This window comes from Papio anubis, chromosome 6, assembly GCF_008728515.1.
Source record: "Papio anubis isolate 15944 chromosome 6, Panubis1.0, whole genome shotgun sequence".
In the NCBI taxonomy this organism is placed as follows: Eukaryota; Metazoa; Chordata; class Mammalia; order Primates; family Cercopithecidae; genus Papio; species Papio anubis.
The window spans coordinates 154693055-154709939 of NC_044981.1; the positions used below are offsets into that span (position 1 = coordinate 154693055).

At 41.3% G+C, this 16885-nt stretch overlaps 1 protein-coding gene and 1 pseudogene across 1 annotated transcript in view; one reads left to right on the forward strand and one right to left on the reverse strand.

Annotated features, from left to right (window-relative positions):
- Positions 1-16885, reverse strand: part of FOXO3 (forkhead box O3) — a 126265-nt gene that overhangs the window by 55259 nt on the left and 54121 nt on the right.
- LOC108585266 lies at positions 418-13915 on the forward strand (annotated as a pseudogene).

Genomic DNA, 16885 nt, shown 5'->3' on the forward strand with positions numbered 1-16885 from the left:
CTGCTGGAGAGGTTTTACTATAAAGCAAAAATATTAGCTAACTAAAGTTTTTACCTGCTCCTAATCCTTTCTGAAAAGAGAATATTTGCTTACAATATTATCATCCTTTGACTTCACAATTCCAACAAAGTTCAACATAGTGTCTAAGACAGAAAAAGAAAAAAAAAAAAAGGCAAACAAAAAACCTCCCCCTAAACTGACACCCCAAACTACCAGACCTCTCCCTACTGGTAGTGTTCCCTTCCCTTACTTGAATCCACTGTGGCTCAGATCTTAAGAGCCCCAGAGGAAGAAGGCACCTGAAAATTACACAACCCTCATTCTCAATCTTACCTGCCTTTCCTACAGAACTGAACTGGGAGATGGTCTCAGACGGGTCCTCTATAATCCAGAGGGCAATTTCCATCTCTCTTAAGAATGCCGTCTTCTGCTTCCTCCTCAGGCCACCACCCGCTGATTGTTGCAGGTGATCACCACACTACCGCCACCACCAACAGTAAGAGATCATTTAAAATTTACTTTTTGCTAGGAACTATGCTAAGCACTTAATATACATAGCCTCAGTTTAATCCTCGACTAGGATTTACCTGTGAAAAATGGGGACAGAGAAAGGTTACAGAACTTGCTCGGTTTCAGCCAGTAAGCTCCTAAGGAGGTTTCACTAGAGCCCAGGTCTGTCAGATTCTAAAGCCCAAACTCTGCTGCTACATGACGCTTTGCAAAAAAAAAAAACCAAAAAAAAAAAAAAAAAAACTGTCCATGCCTTCATCTTAACTCTGGAAGTTCAAAGGTCCCTAGAGGTCAGGAGACCACCAAGAACCCAATGTAAAGCATTTTCACCCACCCAAGGTTCTTCCCATTTTTTGTCTTGGGCTGTCAGTGCCCACCGGGAAAGGATGTCCTCTCCACACTATCCCAGGGTAGAGTACTGTCTAGCGACAGCCTGGCTGCAGAGTCAGTTTGAATTCTTTCAGCACTGCTGAACTTGCTTAGAACTTTGACAGCACCTCCTACCCACTCCCTGTCTCCACTCCACGTCCTGGATTCAGCAACTGGACCCGGAAAAGAGGCATCCACCAAGCAAAAAACTCAATGGTGAGACACCTCTACCTCCCGCAAAACCCCGAGCGACACTTCTTTCAAATAACCACCAAAATGTCCTTTCCCTACCAGTTCTTTTTCTTATGTGGGAGAAAAAGATTTTTTAAATGGGTTACTGTGGATTAGCCATTAGAAAGCCCCTGCTGAGCTCGTGCTTTATCTCAGTTAATACTTAAATATGTGCAGCCAGAGACACGCTCATACAGGGCTTTTGGGTGAGGAGAGAAGAGTACACAGAGGTAATTTTGTCATTTTTCTTGGCAAAGGAGCAGCCTGTTAACAAACACATTTTGTTTTGAAAACCAGATTCTGAAAACAAAAGCAAAAATCGATTATAAAATACATTATATCTTCCTCTATCTCTGTGGAGGGAGAACCAAATAAACTCACACCAATGGGCAAGTACTGAATGATAAGAATGATAACGACTGCTGGTTATTGAGCACTTGGTTTCTGCCAGGCTTTTTTCCAGATGCTTTTACCAACATTACTTCACTAAACCTGCACAATGCTATGAAGTTCCTATTTCAAAGACAAAACAGGCTTAGGGACTCTATCTCCAAAATAATAATTATATGTAATTATTTGGCACTTACTACGTGCCAAACACTGTTCTAAGTACCTTAAATATGCATATACTGACTCATTTAATCCTCACAACAGCCCTATAAAGTATGTGATGCTCTAACAGACCAGCAAACCAATGGAAGAAGTCACTAAGTCACTTGCCCAGGGCCACACAGCTGTTAAGCAGAGGATTTAAACCAAGCTTGTCCAACCTGCAGCCCAGGATGGCTTTGAATGTGGCCCAACACAAATTTGTAAAGTTTCTTAAAGCATTATGAGATTTTTTAACGATTTCTTTCTTTTCAGTTCACCAGCTATTGTTAGTGTTAGTGTATTTTATGTGTGCCCCGAGACCATTCTTCCAATGTGGCCCAGGGAAGCCAAAACACTGAACACCTCTGCAAGGTACTCTGCCCTTAGTCACTGAGCTGTACTGCAAAATGACTACCTGGGCTTTTGTTTCTTTCATTTTATCTTTTTTTCTGCGTTATTTCTCCAACAAGACTGGAAAATTTACGACCTGGGCTTTTGTTTCTTTTATTTTACCCTTTTTCGTTTGTTTGTTTTTTCATTATTTCTCCAACAAGACTGGATGCTCTTGAGGACAGAGACCACTTTTCATACCCTCATTCAGCCATCAGTATGATGAGCCAACTAGGCAGTCATCAATAAATAACTGAGTCTCGTGTGATACACAAGATCTTGATCCAAGTGCGGGGGGCTTCTCACTCCCAGTTCCACTACCCTACCCAGGTTTCCAGCCTCTCCCACCTCAGTGCCCCAAGACAGCCCTGACCAGCTTGTATGTGTCCATTCCAGGGATATGTGAGGGCAGACTAGGACAGTCTGAAAATGGTCTCACATAAGATCAGATTCCTTTACTTCCCATTTCCAAGCCACTGGAGAGCAAACTCACAGCAGCTGGACTGCCAAATCTTGCTCCACTCTCCTACCTGCCTGCCTGCTGTCTGTGACAGGAGGCCTCCCTCCTACTAGACTCAGGAGAGACCTTAGAAGCCACCATCAATCAGTATGTCAGCACGCAAGAAGGCGTCTACAACCACCCCTGCCCTACAGGATAAAAAACAAGCCCTTTAGCTAGCTCATGCATCCTTTTCGTCTAAAAAAACTTGGTGTCACTCTTCAAAGCTCAGCTCACGTACCACTTCCAATGTGAAACCTTAGGAAATAACCCTGGTTTTAAGTATCTGGTTAATGGTAAGTTATATCCAAGTTTACAGTGGATGCAAAAATGACCTAAAACCCTAACCAAAATATTGGCATGGCCAACTAGGGAACGTAAAATTTCCCTAGTTGTGATTTCCCTAGATTAGTGATTTAATAAGATCATCCTGAAAGGTCATTTCACTCTGAAATATGCAGAATGGGTATGGGTTTAAACTAAAAAAAAACTATATAATCAATGATTCTTGGAAACAAAATAATCTGAGAAGGCAGAGCACTCTGTACCACTGTAACTTATAAGCCAGTTTTCTCTTTCTCTCCCTGGCCGGATAGTTGTTCTTCATCTCAAAAATCAACAACCTGCCTGCCGATCTCTGATACATGGCTCAAGACATTAACCTAAGAATAAGGATTAAAATAACGAGGCTTGCCTTAAGGTAGTGACAGATATTCCAGAAAACAGTGGCCACTTGCTAGGACAGGTGCCATAGGTGTCTGGGCTGACAACACAACCTGCATCCTCTGAGATCAGACCCTCAACTCTGAGTCTGGCAGTCAGTCACTGAGGACCAATGAGTCTGGGCCAACTGATATGCCCTACCTGTCTTGTTACCACAGAAAAATAAAAGGATTACTTGTAAGTGAAATTTTCAACTAACACATTTCCCAGTACCAAAACATTAAAATGGTAGCTGTTTGAAAAGTATATACTGGACATAAACTAGCCTTTTCTAGATTACACTGAAGTGTGCTCCTACAGTAAATAGCCTCAGACTATTTCCTCTGCATGAAGCTCCCTTCCCCCACCCTCACCTCTACCTAGGAAGAACTGAGAGGAAAAGCAGATAACCGAACTTACGCAACACACTAGCTGAATTCAGACACAATTCTAAGTCAAAGTGCTCTGGCTTTCCTTGCAAGGAGGCAGCAGGCAGGGAAAGAAACCTCAACGTACAGAGGACCTTTGGTGGGGGGCACCCTACTAACACTATATAATCTCACTTAAATGACCCAGGACATGGTAATGCTCTTTTAAAGACAAGGCAAATGACTCCTGGCAGAGTTGTTGTTTCACTCAAGGCCACACAGCTGGCAGGTGGCAGGGAGGGGAGGGCTGGGTCCTGGCCTCCTGACTCCACATCGCAGCATCCTTCTAAGACAGGCCTTTCCAGAGAACACTGACACAGGCAGCAGAGCTTAGAACTCTTCTCAACACAGCTTCCCAGAGCAAGAACTTCTTGAGTTTTAGAGAAATAATTCCTCCTATCACCTTTTTAACCATAAAATCTTTTAAAAGTTAAAATTTATTGATTATTGCAAATGATTAATACAGTGAAAATAGGTATTTTATATGAGATATGTGAATGCACCTTTAACTGTGGTCCTGTGATCAAACTAGAATTTGCACTAGTTTTCAATCTTAAAGACTGAAATTAAATTTGACTATACAAAAGGGGAGATCACCAATCAAATGACCTAACAAAACTATTATTTCAATCACTCTTTTAAGGTTAAATAAAGCAAACACAAAAAAGCATGGAAATGTTAAGTAACTGAACTTTTCATAGAAACTACATAACAATTATTAAGATAAAAACATAATGGCAAGTATACGCTAATTTATTTTACACAGTTTTATCAACACTCCTGTTTAAATTGTAACAAACATCAGACACATTTAACCCTGTGCACATAGTACTCATTCAATAAATACACTTTTTAGTGTGAGTCTATAAAAATGTCAAGCAGCCAGGTGCATTGGCTTGCACCTATAATTCCAGCAGCTTGGGAGGCTGAGACAAGAAGATCATTTGAGCCCACGAGTTCGAGATGAGCCTGGGCAACAAAGCAATATCCCATCTCTTTAAAAAAAGAAAAGAACTGAGAATGGTGGCTTGTATCTCTAATCCCAGCTACTCCAGAGGCTCAGGTGGAATAGCTACTCCAGAGGCTCAGGTAGAGTTCACAGTTGCAGTGAGCTATGCTTGTGCCACTACACTCCAATCTGGGCAACAGAGCAAGACTCTTAAAAAAAAAAAAAAAAAAAGGTAAGTAACTGCAAAATTTATATGTATATATGAAACACCAGCATCCATTTCCACTCAGTTAAGAATGCACTTGTAATTCATTTGACCTCCACTTTTATGCATAGAAAAAAAGCTTATTTTAGGAAATATAAAATACATCTAAAGCTTTACCAAAGTGCAATACTAACTTTAACTTTTTACATTTGGATTATTTCCTGCAAAAGTGAGGTGGCGATTTAATTTCTTATTTCAAAGTCCACATGCAAGGATGTGCCCAACAACTATAAATAATCTTTTCTAAAAATTGCACCCATTCCAGCTGGGCCCATAGCTTTCTTCTTGCCTCTATTTATTAAGCAAAAAACCTACTGGCCTGATAAAACGGATTTCTCCCTTCACATATTAAAATATAATTCTAAAACCTGATCCTCATTTGGACTTCCTTGGATTTATACCAAAAATGCTGTATCTTTCTAGAGTAAACCGAGAGGTTTTTCTTTTTTTAAACCATTATTCTATCTTAAGAAATGTCTCATCTGAAGAAGCAAAGAGATATACCCTAAAATTCCAGCAACTACAGCCTTCAAAAGTCTTCGGCTCAGATAGAGGATAAATCTTTGGAGCCAAGGGTACAATGTGACCCGGGTGTACAAACTTAGACCTTGCTCACTAAGCAGGTCAAAGAATTTTTCTCTCAGGACATCCCAAAAATATCAAACAGATTCATGAGAAGAATGGAATTTCCTTCTCCCTGCAGCCTCAACATGATTTTATATTCCTGACACAGTTTAAATATACAATTCAGATGCCAAAATCTTGGTGACAACAAGGACTGCTCCCTGTCCATTAACTTGATACCTACTTTCACTGAGGAATACGAATTTCTCAATCATTTCAAAGTCCATTTAACAAACAACTAAGAAAACTTGCAGATTGTTATGTATTTCTTAGATGAAAGGGGAAAACTCTTATGTCAACTGTTCATTAAGAAGGAAATATTACGAGCAATTAGCATCATATATCATAAGAGGAGGCTCTTCTTAAGTCCAGTTTATGAATCCATAGCTAAAGACCTGAATTTCCTTCCCTTCCCCTTTATTTTACTAGCTGAGATGAATTACTTCTTGACAGACAGCACAAACTGGTATATACTTCATTTGTTACGACTGTCATTTATACAAAGGGGTGTATTCCTTTGCCTTCCCATGTGGCTTTGTATAGTACAGACATCAAAATGTCAAACACAAAGGAGCAAAACGTCTGACAAGGCCTGCCCAAGGAGAAAACAAGCTTTCCAAAAGCTGAAGCCTGGCCTGGGGGCCCTCAGTGGGGCTAAGCTAGTGTCTGTTAGTCCTGAGCCTACCACAATGCTTACAGATGAACCTGGGGGTGGCAAGCTTCTCCACCCAAACTGAGAAGGTGACCCAAACTGAGAAGGTGACGCATTAAAAAGGAAAGATTTACATGTGCAGGTGGGTTTACTAAAACCTATCTGCCACAGCATCCCCTACTCACCCACAAAGGATCCTATAACTCCTATCCACTCACCAATGACCCAGAAATCATGAAAAGAGGCCAACTTATATGCTAATCAGAGTAGGGTCCTGCTGTCTCGGCCCACCCCTTCCCGATGGCTAACCCTAGCGCATCACCACAGTCCTCCCCAAACTCAGATGCTGGAAACCATCACCACGTTCCGGCAGGTTTCTGAGGCATGCTGTAGCCCCATGATATGTCCAAGATGAGATGGAAAATAGTGCCACAGACTGGAGGTGGACACAGAGGGTCCATTCCGGCTTTCCTACTGTCCTGGAGGTGGCCCAACCTCCTGCTGCTTCCACTGAAGCTCAGGAAGGGAAACCCTTCCAACTTTTTTTTTTTTTTCTAAAAGGCAATCTTATGCACAATTCCGGAAGAATCAAGTTTCTGAAGCAATGCCTGAACAAGAGCCACAGCACACGGGAGGCCCGGCTCTCTCACAGACATCATGCAAAATGAGTCACTGCATCTACGTCTTCTGCTTTTTTTTTTTTTTTGAGACGGAGTCTCGCTCTGTCGCCTGAGCTGGAGTGCAGTGGCTGGATCTCAGCTCACTGCAAGCTCTGCCTCCCGGGTTTACGCCATTCTCCTGCCTCAGCCTCCCAAGTAACTGGGACTACAGGCGCCCGCCATCTCGCCCGGCTAGTCTTTTGGATTTTTTAGTAGAGACGGGGTTTCACCGTGTTCGCCAGGATGGTCTCGATCTTCTGACCTCGTGATCCACCCGTCTCGGCCTCCCAAAGTGCTGGGATTACAGGCTTGAGCCACCGCGCCCGGCCACGTCTTCTGCTATTGCTGCTGCCACCCTTGCTCAGAGTAAATGAGGAAGACAACTGATTCACAAGGGATCTGTGGAAACTGATGTGTAAGATCAGCACAGCAACAGGGAAGGGGGCATCCAGTAAGAGTTCCTCACATGGGCCCCTTCCCTAGAGGGGCAGAAAGGCTCCCGTCAGGGTTTGTGTGGTAGTCAGAGTGGGAGGATGACAGGAGCAACAATAGAAAGGGGAAAGAAACAGAGATGTTAGAACAAAACAAAACAAAAAACACCAAAAAACAATATTGGTGGGGGAAACAAATTCTCATCTCAACCAGATCCTTGTAGTAATTCTCCAAGGGGCAAGGACTCCTTCCTCTCATTTGACCCCAAAGGGAAACATCTGAACAGATCCCCTGTCCCTCCCTGCCCACCCTGATTCGAGTAGACTCTCAGGGACAAAGCAAGATAGAAAGCTTCGCTCTCCTGACTCTCCAGCTCTCCAAGAGGAAATTAAGTCTCAGATACCCCTGCTTTTTTTTTGAGAGAGAGAGTCTTGCTCTGTCGCCCAGGATGGAGTGCAGTGGCATGATCCGGGCTCACTACAAGCTCCGCTTCCTGCGTTCAAGCGGCTCTCCTCCCTCAGCCTCGTGAGTGGCTGGGATGACAGGTGTGCGCCACCACACCCAGCTAATTTTTTTGTATTGTTAGTAGAGATGGGGTTTCATCAGGTTGACCATGCTAGGATGGTCTCAAACGCCTGATCCCAAGTGATCCACCCGCCTTGGCCTCCCAAAGTACTGGGATTCCTGGCGTGAGCCACCACGCCGGGCTTCCTCTGCTTCTATCTTCCCAACTCTCCATACGAAACTTGCCAGTTTACTCCTTAGCTGCCTCAGGCCCACAGCCTCCCTACTGTCACATGAACATGACTGCACAAGACCCAAGGCCAAGCTCAAAAGGAATTCTTTCTAGTACATCCCTGTCACTAGGCACTACCTACCTGGCAAAGTACTTATGTGGCCTGACTTCAGGAGAGCCACAGACCTCTCACCTTCAATTTTCTCCCCCACATACTTCTGAAATGGACCATGCCCCCTGTGAGGCTTCAGCTAGGTTTCTGAGCCTTGGCACTACTGGCATTTTGAGCTGGACAAATCTGTTGTGGGCCTCTCCTGTGCACTGCAGGATATTTAGCAGCACCCAGGCCTCTACCCACTAGACTCTAGCAGCACCACCCTTCCCCCACCGCAACTGTGACAATCAAAGTGTCTAAATATTCCCTAGGGGCAAAACTACATGCTTTCCTCCTCCCCAGACCCCTTGAGAATCATCAGCTTAAGATACCACCTTTGCATATTCTCTTTGTAAATTCCCATATTCTTTGAGGGAGAAGTAAGACCTGGAGCCCTTTGGGGCAAGGCTGAGGGGGCAGATGAGAATGGAGAATGCTGCACTAGGAAACAGAATGCAAGATAAGACAGCTGACCTTCATTCACAGCACAGGACCTGAAGCTGCTTCTCCCCCTACTTACAAAGGAACAGAAGCAATCAAGTCTTTGTCTTATCCACAGGATATGGACTTGACATTATAAGAAGCTAACAGAACTTTAGAGAGAATAACCACATCATTCACAACCAAAGGGTCAAACTAGACCTGCCCAATGAAATGAAGCCCAAAATTCCAGCAATTTGACTGAGGAAATTCTCTAGGAGTATCTGGCCAAGTGCCCTGGCGTCCCATGTAGAAAAACTGAAGTAGGTGAGACACAAACCTATGATGTCTCTGAGAGGGTTAATGCAAGTGGAATGATGCTGTTGGTGGCCTCAAAGAAACTTGGAACCACATTTAAAGACGAACCAACAACCATTATTCTAGGAGATCTGGATATTACACAAAAAAGGTAAAACATTCCTGCCTTCAAGTTGCTGACAATCAAGTTGGGCAGAGAAAATATTAAGTACATATCCATTAACATCTTCATCACCACTTAATAGCAGCAGCTAAGGTTTATTGGAAACTTGTAATTTGCCAAGCTCTAACCTGTGCACTTTATATCCATTATCTATTTTAATCTGTACAACCCTACAATATAGGGAGGATTAATATCCCCATTCTATAACTGAAAAAAAAAATCGAGGTTCAAAGAGACTAAGTGATCTATCTGAGGACACACAGCTGATAAGTGGGGGTGCTGGGATTCAAATATAGATTCCTTTCATTCCAAATGCATGTTTCTAACCACCGTCCAATACTGCACTGAAGACCACAACACTATAAGAGTGTAGAAGGGCAGGGTGCTGAGGCTGGTCACCACAGGGATTGCAAAGGAAAACCAAAGACCAGGCATGGCAAAGGAGGAAAAAAAGTGCTTCCACGGCAAAAAGTCCTTTAAAAACTAGTTCCATGTCTCATAGCAACTTAACCAGCTATCGGAAATGCTATTGCCCACAAGATAAATCAAAGATTTTCCTTGAAAGGATTGTGGGGTTGGAGTGAATGCGGTGCTGGGGTGCTGCAGGCAGGCACAGATGAAGGCCAATAAATGCTCTTTCTTCTTCCAGGGATAAGTGTCTTCCTTTCTGGCGGGCTTAAAACTTCATATTCACAACCATACCCATCTTTTAAGTCAGTGGGTCATCATTCTTTTGGAGTCATGGACCCCTCTGAGGATCTAGTGAATGCTACATACCCAAATCCGAGAAAAAACATTCATACACACAATCTACTGCATACCATCTTCAAAACACTGAAACAGCTTTTACATTTCACAAGGTCAGAAAGATGCAGAACTCTTAATTTGACCCTAGGTTTGAATTTCACTTTTTCAGGCTTTTAAAAATTCTAATGATCCATTTGCTCCTTCTAAACTCTTATATTGGGCTGAAAAATTAACATGGTGAGGCCGGGCGTGGTGGCTCATGCCTGTAGTCCCAGCACTTTGGGAGGCCGAGGCAGGCGGATCACAAGGTCAGGAGATCGAGACCATTCTGGCTAACAGGGTGAAACTCCGTCTCTACTAAAAATACAAAAAATTAGCCAGGCATGGTGGTGGGCGCCTGTAGTCCTAGCTACTCGGGAGGCTGAAGCAGGAGAATGGCGTGAACCCGGGACGCAGAGCTTGCAGTCAGCAAAGATTGCCACACTGCATTCCAGCCTGGGCGACAGAGCGAGACTCTGTCTTAAAAAAAAAAAAAAAAAAAAAAAAAAAACCAGAAAAAAAACCTAACATGGCGAAAGATTCATTCCAATAATTTTTCACTACGGTAGCTGAGGTACGTCATGCACTATACACATACTTGATTCTTTCTTCTGGACGCTGCCTTGTGAATTGCATTTTGAAGAGTGACCAAGAAGTCCCTGTGACTTGATGACATCTGATGCCTTTGGGACTCACACAGCAGGCAGCTGGCAAGGCAGCAGGGCTTACTTACACAGGCAGGGGTTCCACGAGTCACCCCAATGACTACAGCCTGAATGAACTGCTGCTCCTCGTGGGCACTCCTAGCTCTGCAGGCAGAACAAGGACATACAAGCACAGCTTTTAAAGTGCTTAATGGTGATTACGCTGGTTTGGTGATTCACTAAGCAGTACAGAATGTGCCCAATTATACACTCTATTTTTTTCCAATCTTATTTCATAAACCCCAATTTCACAGGAACATAGATTTTCCATCCAAACAAAATTATCTAATTTTAACAATTAAAATACTAATTATCCTCAAAATCCTCCTTTGAAATGGGGCTTTAAATAAGACATGACTTTAATAGGCATTTTAATATTTTTGGTTGTATCATTCATTGAAACATCTAAGGAGTGCCTTCATTTTGGATACCGTGGGAGGCTACAGGCAAAGAGAGTATTGAATGTCAGTAATAAAACACTATTCAATAAAAACACCAGTACAGGCTCTGTATCAAATAAAACTTTTATCAAGTAAAAACATTTACAATATTAATTTTGTTCTCCCCTACTCCCACCCCAGGTTAAAAACTACAACTTGAAATCTTTTCATAATAAGCTGCCAACAGCAGCTGCTATTGACTAAGAGAAAGAAAAAGAAAAGAAAATTGTTATTACTATAAACAAATTATTCATTCTTTCCAAGATAAATAATGACTTGATGTTCTCATTCTCACAATCAGAAGCGTGGCTTCATAATAGTAATTATCTCAGCTCCACCAGAAAACCATCAAGCATTCAAACCCATTTGCTGTGTACAGCCCTACCATCTACCATCTATAAAGTACTATAGGAGAAACACAGGGGTCCTATCTGCAAAAAGCAGCTCACTTCAGTTTTTGGGAGAAACTTCTGCAACCCACCTGGAATAAAAAGATGCCACTTACCACCAGATATTTTCCTACTAAAAAAATTTTCTCCCTCCTATTTAGGGAAAAGGATAGACGAAAATAATATATTAAAGTGTTAAGGAAAAATGTTCCACATGTAAAAACAAATCAAAAGGCACATGAAACCATGTTAAGACCTCAAAGACATGAATTAGTCAATTATACTGTATATTTCTGGGCTCCTGAGTACAAGCATGGTCTGTTTTTCTGATCCAAAAATCTAATAAAAGAATTTATTAATTTAAAGATCTAACAGAGGACACTGTTAGAAATTGGTTTGGGGAAGGCACCATGCTCTCGGCCAAGGAGTTATTTAACTCTTCTGCACTAAGAATAGATCTGTGACGATTCACTATGACTACAGCAAATCAAGCTTGGCCCTATCCTTTGAATTTACCCGGTAAGGACAGACAGGTTTAGGATATGAAACCTCAAGAAGGTGGTTGCCACGTCTTAGCTTGCCATGTACAGAAGACTGATTTGCCAGGCTTTGCAACCAAGCTTAAGTGAGATTTAGGAGTAAGATATGCCAAATTAAAACTCTTAAGGATCATTAATCGCATCCTCATGACTTCAGATATACCAATACAACATATGCTTATGTAGGTCTGGTCTTTATTCTTAATCGGAGGTATTAGCTTCCTATTGCAACAGTCTATAGAAGGAATTGTTTCAAAAGTGGGGCAAGCATGGTTCAGCCCATTCATTATTTTTAGTAATTAAAAAATACAGATATGACTATGAAAGTTTTGTTATTCTTAGACGCAAACAAACAGATGGCCAGTGAGGAAATGAGATCAACTTTACATCTGAGAATACACTATATTCCACTTTCAGTTTCTGAATGTCAAAGCTTGGGAGATAAATCCAAGAATCCAACCTGTAACCAGAATAGGAAAACTATTTTTATTTCATTTGTTTGGCATATTCCAACTGTTAAGAAGTAGAATAAAGAGAAGCAATGCCTAGCAGGGCACAAAGCACTTAGTTGGTATTTAATAAATATTATTTGGATGCTAAAAAATGAGAAGAGCCAACTATTCCAACGAAGACTAGCATGTTGAAAATTCAGGTGTCTCTTCTTCAAATCACAAACATCCTAAGTTAGAAAGTAAAGAATGCCATGTTTGTGTTACATAGGCAGAATGCTTCCTGCCTTGCCCCCAAGGTTACAGTGACTTCTTTTTTCCTCTTCCTATACAGGCTCTGCTTTAAAGAGTAATACAGCAGCAGATTTTGGCATTGGCATCATATTTATCATGGATTCCATCTATGACAGACCAACAACTAGAAAACCAGACAAAACACAGGAGACAACTGTTTTCAGACACTGGACAACAGGCAGTAGAGGCCTTAATTTCTGAGAATAGTGAAACAAATGAGGCAAGCCTTGAACTGATTTGCCTGAACTTATTGCCAGGAGGTAGTGTCCAAGCCACAGCAAAGAGAAGGGGGAACACAGAACATGTCAGTCTCACTGAGTAGAGGTAACACAGATTAGTAATCAGGGAAGCCGCATTCAAGGAGGCCAAAACGGCTAGAATTGGAAGGGCAGAACACCCAGGAGAAGAGAGCAGCCCCAAAGGGTCGGTTCCTAGAGTCTTAGACTGATCTGCACATCTGTCAAAGGAAACTACTTAAAGTTAAGGATAGAAGCACCAGAAAGCAGTTGGCCTAAGAACTCCTAGAGTTCACACAAAGCTAGCAATGGTTCATGTTTCCACCAGCAACAAAAACAAGAGTAATTCACAAGACACCCAACGTCAGGTAAAGTCCTCAGAAGAATACTGCCTTACGGTGGGTAAGTATTGCGGCTACATCATCCCTAACGGGTGCTCTGGAGCCACCCCAACAAAGTTTACATGCTAGCTTCAAAATGATACAACTGATTCCAAGTAACTTAACTGCATGCTAGAACAAAGTCTAGCGCTTTTGAAAAGAATACAACAAAATCTAGCACTCAATGAAGTAAAATTCCCTCTCCTTCGTCTGCCGCTGCTGCCTCCCTCTTCTGTGGCTCCTGGTGCTGCTCGTGTGCTCATTCAGTGTGGACCTGATACCTCTCTTGTGAAGCGGCAGCTGAGGAGACTCTGGCGCCCATCACGGCTGACAAAAAGCCCCAGAAAGGAGTCAAGACTGAGAACAACGATAGTATTAATTTGAAGGTGGTGGGGCAGGGTGGTTCTGTGGTGTAGTTTAATATTTAGAGGCATACACACTTAGTAAACTAATGAAAGCCTATTGTGAACAACGAGGATTGTCAATGAGTCAGATCAGACTCCGATTTGACCGGCAACCAATGAAAAAGACACACCTGCACAGTTGGAAATGGAGGATGAAGATACAATTGATGTGTTCCAACAGCAGATGGGAAGTGTCTACTAAGAAGGGAACCTGCTTCTTCATTCTAGAACTCTGTTCTTGCAGACCAAGATTACATTCTCAGGTAGAAAACTGCAATTTGGTTCCAACACATCCCTGACTACTATGGTATAGTTTTCTCTGTTTGTTCATTTCCTCCTCCTCCATTCCTTTACTGTATATAAAAGTAACTGGTATACGTGCACAAGTATATTGCATTTTTTTTTTTAACAGCCAACGGTATGTTTTGACTGACAGCAAGTGGAGACAGGATGGGGAAAAATACTGATTCTGTGAAAATACCCCCACTCTCCATTAGTGGCATGCTCATTCTGCTCTTCATGTTCCAGTAAGTTATTTTGTTCTCACTGTTTTAACAACAACAAACAAACAAAAAACAAATAAGAAAACCCATAAAAATCCTTGCATACCTTGTTCAACTGGAGAATTTTAATGTTTTTCATTGATCATTGTAAAACCAAGGACAATTTTACAACTTTTTCGTATGTAGATGTTACATGCAGGGCAGTCTGTCTTTAACTAAGGATAAATCACTCTAAAAAAAAAAAGGAATCCTGCATAGTTTTCCCTTTAAGTCAAGTGTCTTGCTGTTTAAATAAACTTCTTGTTTAATATGAAAAAAAAAAACATGTAAAATTCACAATGCCTGGCATCCAAGTAAAAATTACCAGGCATAGCAAAGGAACAGGAAAATGTGACCCATGAAAATGAAAATAATCAATCAATTAATAGACCCAGAAATGAGACAAGATGATGGGACTAGCAGACAAGGGCACTGAACTAGCTATTATAACAGTGTTGCTTCTTTAAAAAACAACTTGGCAGTTCCTCAGAAGGTTAAAGAGAGGTACCACATCACCCAGCAATTCCCTCCTAGGCATATACCCAAAGACATGAAAATAGTATGTCCACATAAAAACTGGTAACAAATGTTCACAGCAGCATTATTCATAATAGCTAAAAACTGGAAACAATTCAAATGCCCAGCAACTGATGAATAAATAAAATGTAGTATATCCATATAATGGATTATTATTTAGCAATAAAAAGAAACTAAGTACTGATAAATGGATGAATCTGGAAAACATCATACTAAGTGAAAGAAGGCACTCACAAACTACTACCTATTATACGATTCCATTGACATGAAATGTCCAGAATAGTCCCTATAGACTGACATTTCCTATCAATATAGGCTGAAAAGGAGTGGGGTGCATGGTAAATGACTGCTAATAGATACAAGGTTTCTTTGTGGGGTGACAAAAGTATTGTAAAATTAGATTGTGGTTGCACAACAGATAGTTGCACAACTCTGTGAATATACTAAAAACCATTAATTTGCACACTTTAAATTGGTAAATTATATGGCAATGTGAATTAGGTCTCAACAAAGCTGTTAAAAAGTTATAAATATGACCAGGCGCAGTGGCTCACACCTGTAATCCCAGAACTTTGGGAAGCAGAGTCAGGAGGACTGCTTGAGTCAAGGAGGTGAGACCAGCCTGGCCAACTTGGTGAAACCTCATTTCTACTAAAAAATACAAACATTGGCCGGGCGCTGTGGCTCACGCCTGTAATCTCAGTACTTTTGGGAGGCTGAGGCGCAACGATCACAAGGTTAGGATATTGAGACCATCATGGCTAACACGGGGAAACCTCGTTTCTATCAAAAATACAAAAAATTAGCCAGGCGTGGTGGCAGGCGCCTGTAGTCCCAGCTACTCGGGAGGCTGAGGCAGGAGAATGGTGTGAACCCAGGAGGTCGAGCTTGCAGTGAGCCAAGATTGTGCCACTGCACTCAAGCCTGGGCGACAGAGCGAGACTCCGTCTCAAAAAAACAACAAAAAAAATTAGCTGGGCATGATGGCACATACCTGTAGTCTCAGGTACTCGAGAGGCTGAGGTGGGAGAATCGCTTGAACCTGGGAGACAGAGGTTGCAGGGAGCCAAGATTGAGCCATTGCACTCCAGCCTGGGTGACAGAGTGAGACTCCTTCTCAAAAAAAAAATTATAAATATACCCTATGTAGTAAGAAGGTAGAAGGAAAACAGGGCAGGAAAATGGAAGATACAAAAGAAATAAACCCAGTAGAGAAAAATAAATTTAAAAATAAACTGGATGGGATTAACAGCAAATTAAACATTGCAGAAAGATCAGTAAATTGTAAGACATAACAATAGCAACTAACTAACCCAAATGAAGCACAGGGAAAGACTGAAAATGAAACTGAGAGTATCCAGTGATCTATGGGGACAATATTAAATTGTCTAACATATGTGTAATTGAGATCATAAAAGAAGAGGAAAGAGGGAGAAGAGGAAAGAGGGAGAAGATGGAAAAAAAATCTGAAGAAATAATAGCTGAATTTAAAAATTTTTTATAAAAAACTATAAACACTCAGATCCAAGAAAAACTCAACAAACTCCAAAAAGAACAGATGTAATTAAATAGGGCACATCATAATAATCAAAACCAGTGATACAAAAAAAAAAAAACACTTAAAAGTGGCAGAAGAAAAAAGACAGAGAAACAAAGATAGAATGAGCAAATCACTTTCCAGAGACTATGTGAGACAATGGAGGAACATCCTTACTAAGAGAAGTAAAAAGCTACCAATCTAGAAAGTTATACCTAATAAAAATGTCTTTCAAAAACAAAGGTAAAATAAAGACTTTTTCAGACAAACAAAAATGAAAATCAATGCCAACAGTGGTACATTCAAAGAGATGTTTTAAAAAGTCGTTTCATCAAGCAGAGAGAAAATGATACCAAATGGGCATCTGAACTTAAAGGAATGAAGAGCGGGAAATGATCAATATGAGTAAATACAGACAATATTTTCTTGTCCTCAATCTTTTTAAAAGATAATGACTATTTAAGGCAAAAATAACAATATATTCTGGGGCTTATAACATACATGTAGAAGTAAAATAGCGTTAAGAATAGTAAGGAAGAAGTGGCCGTATATTGTT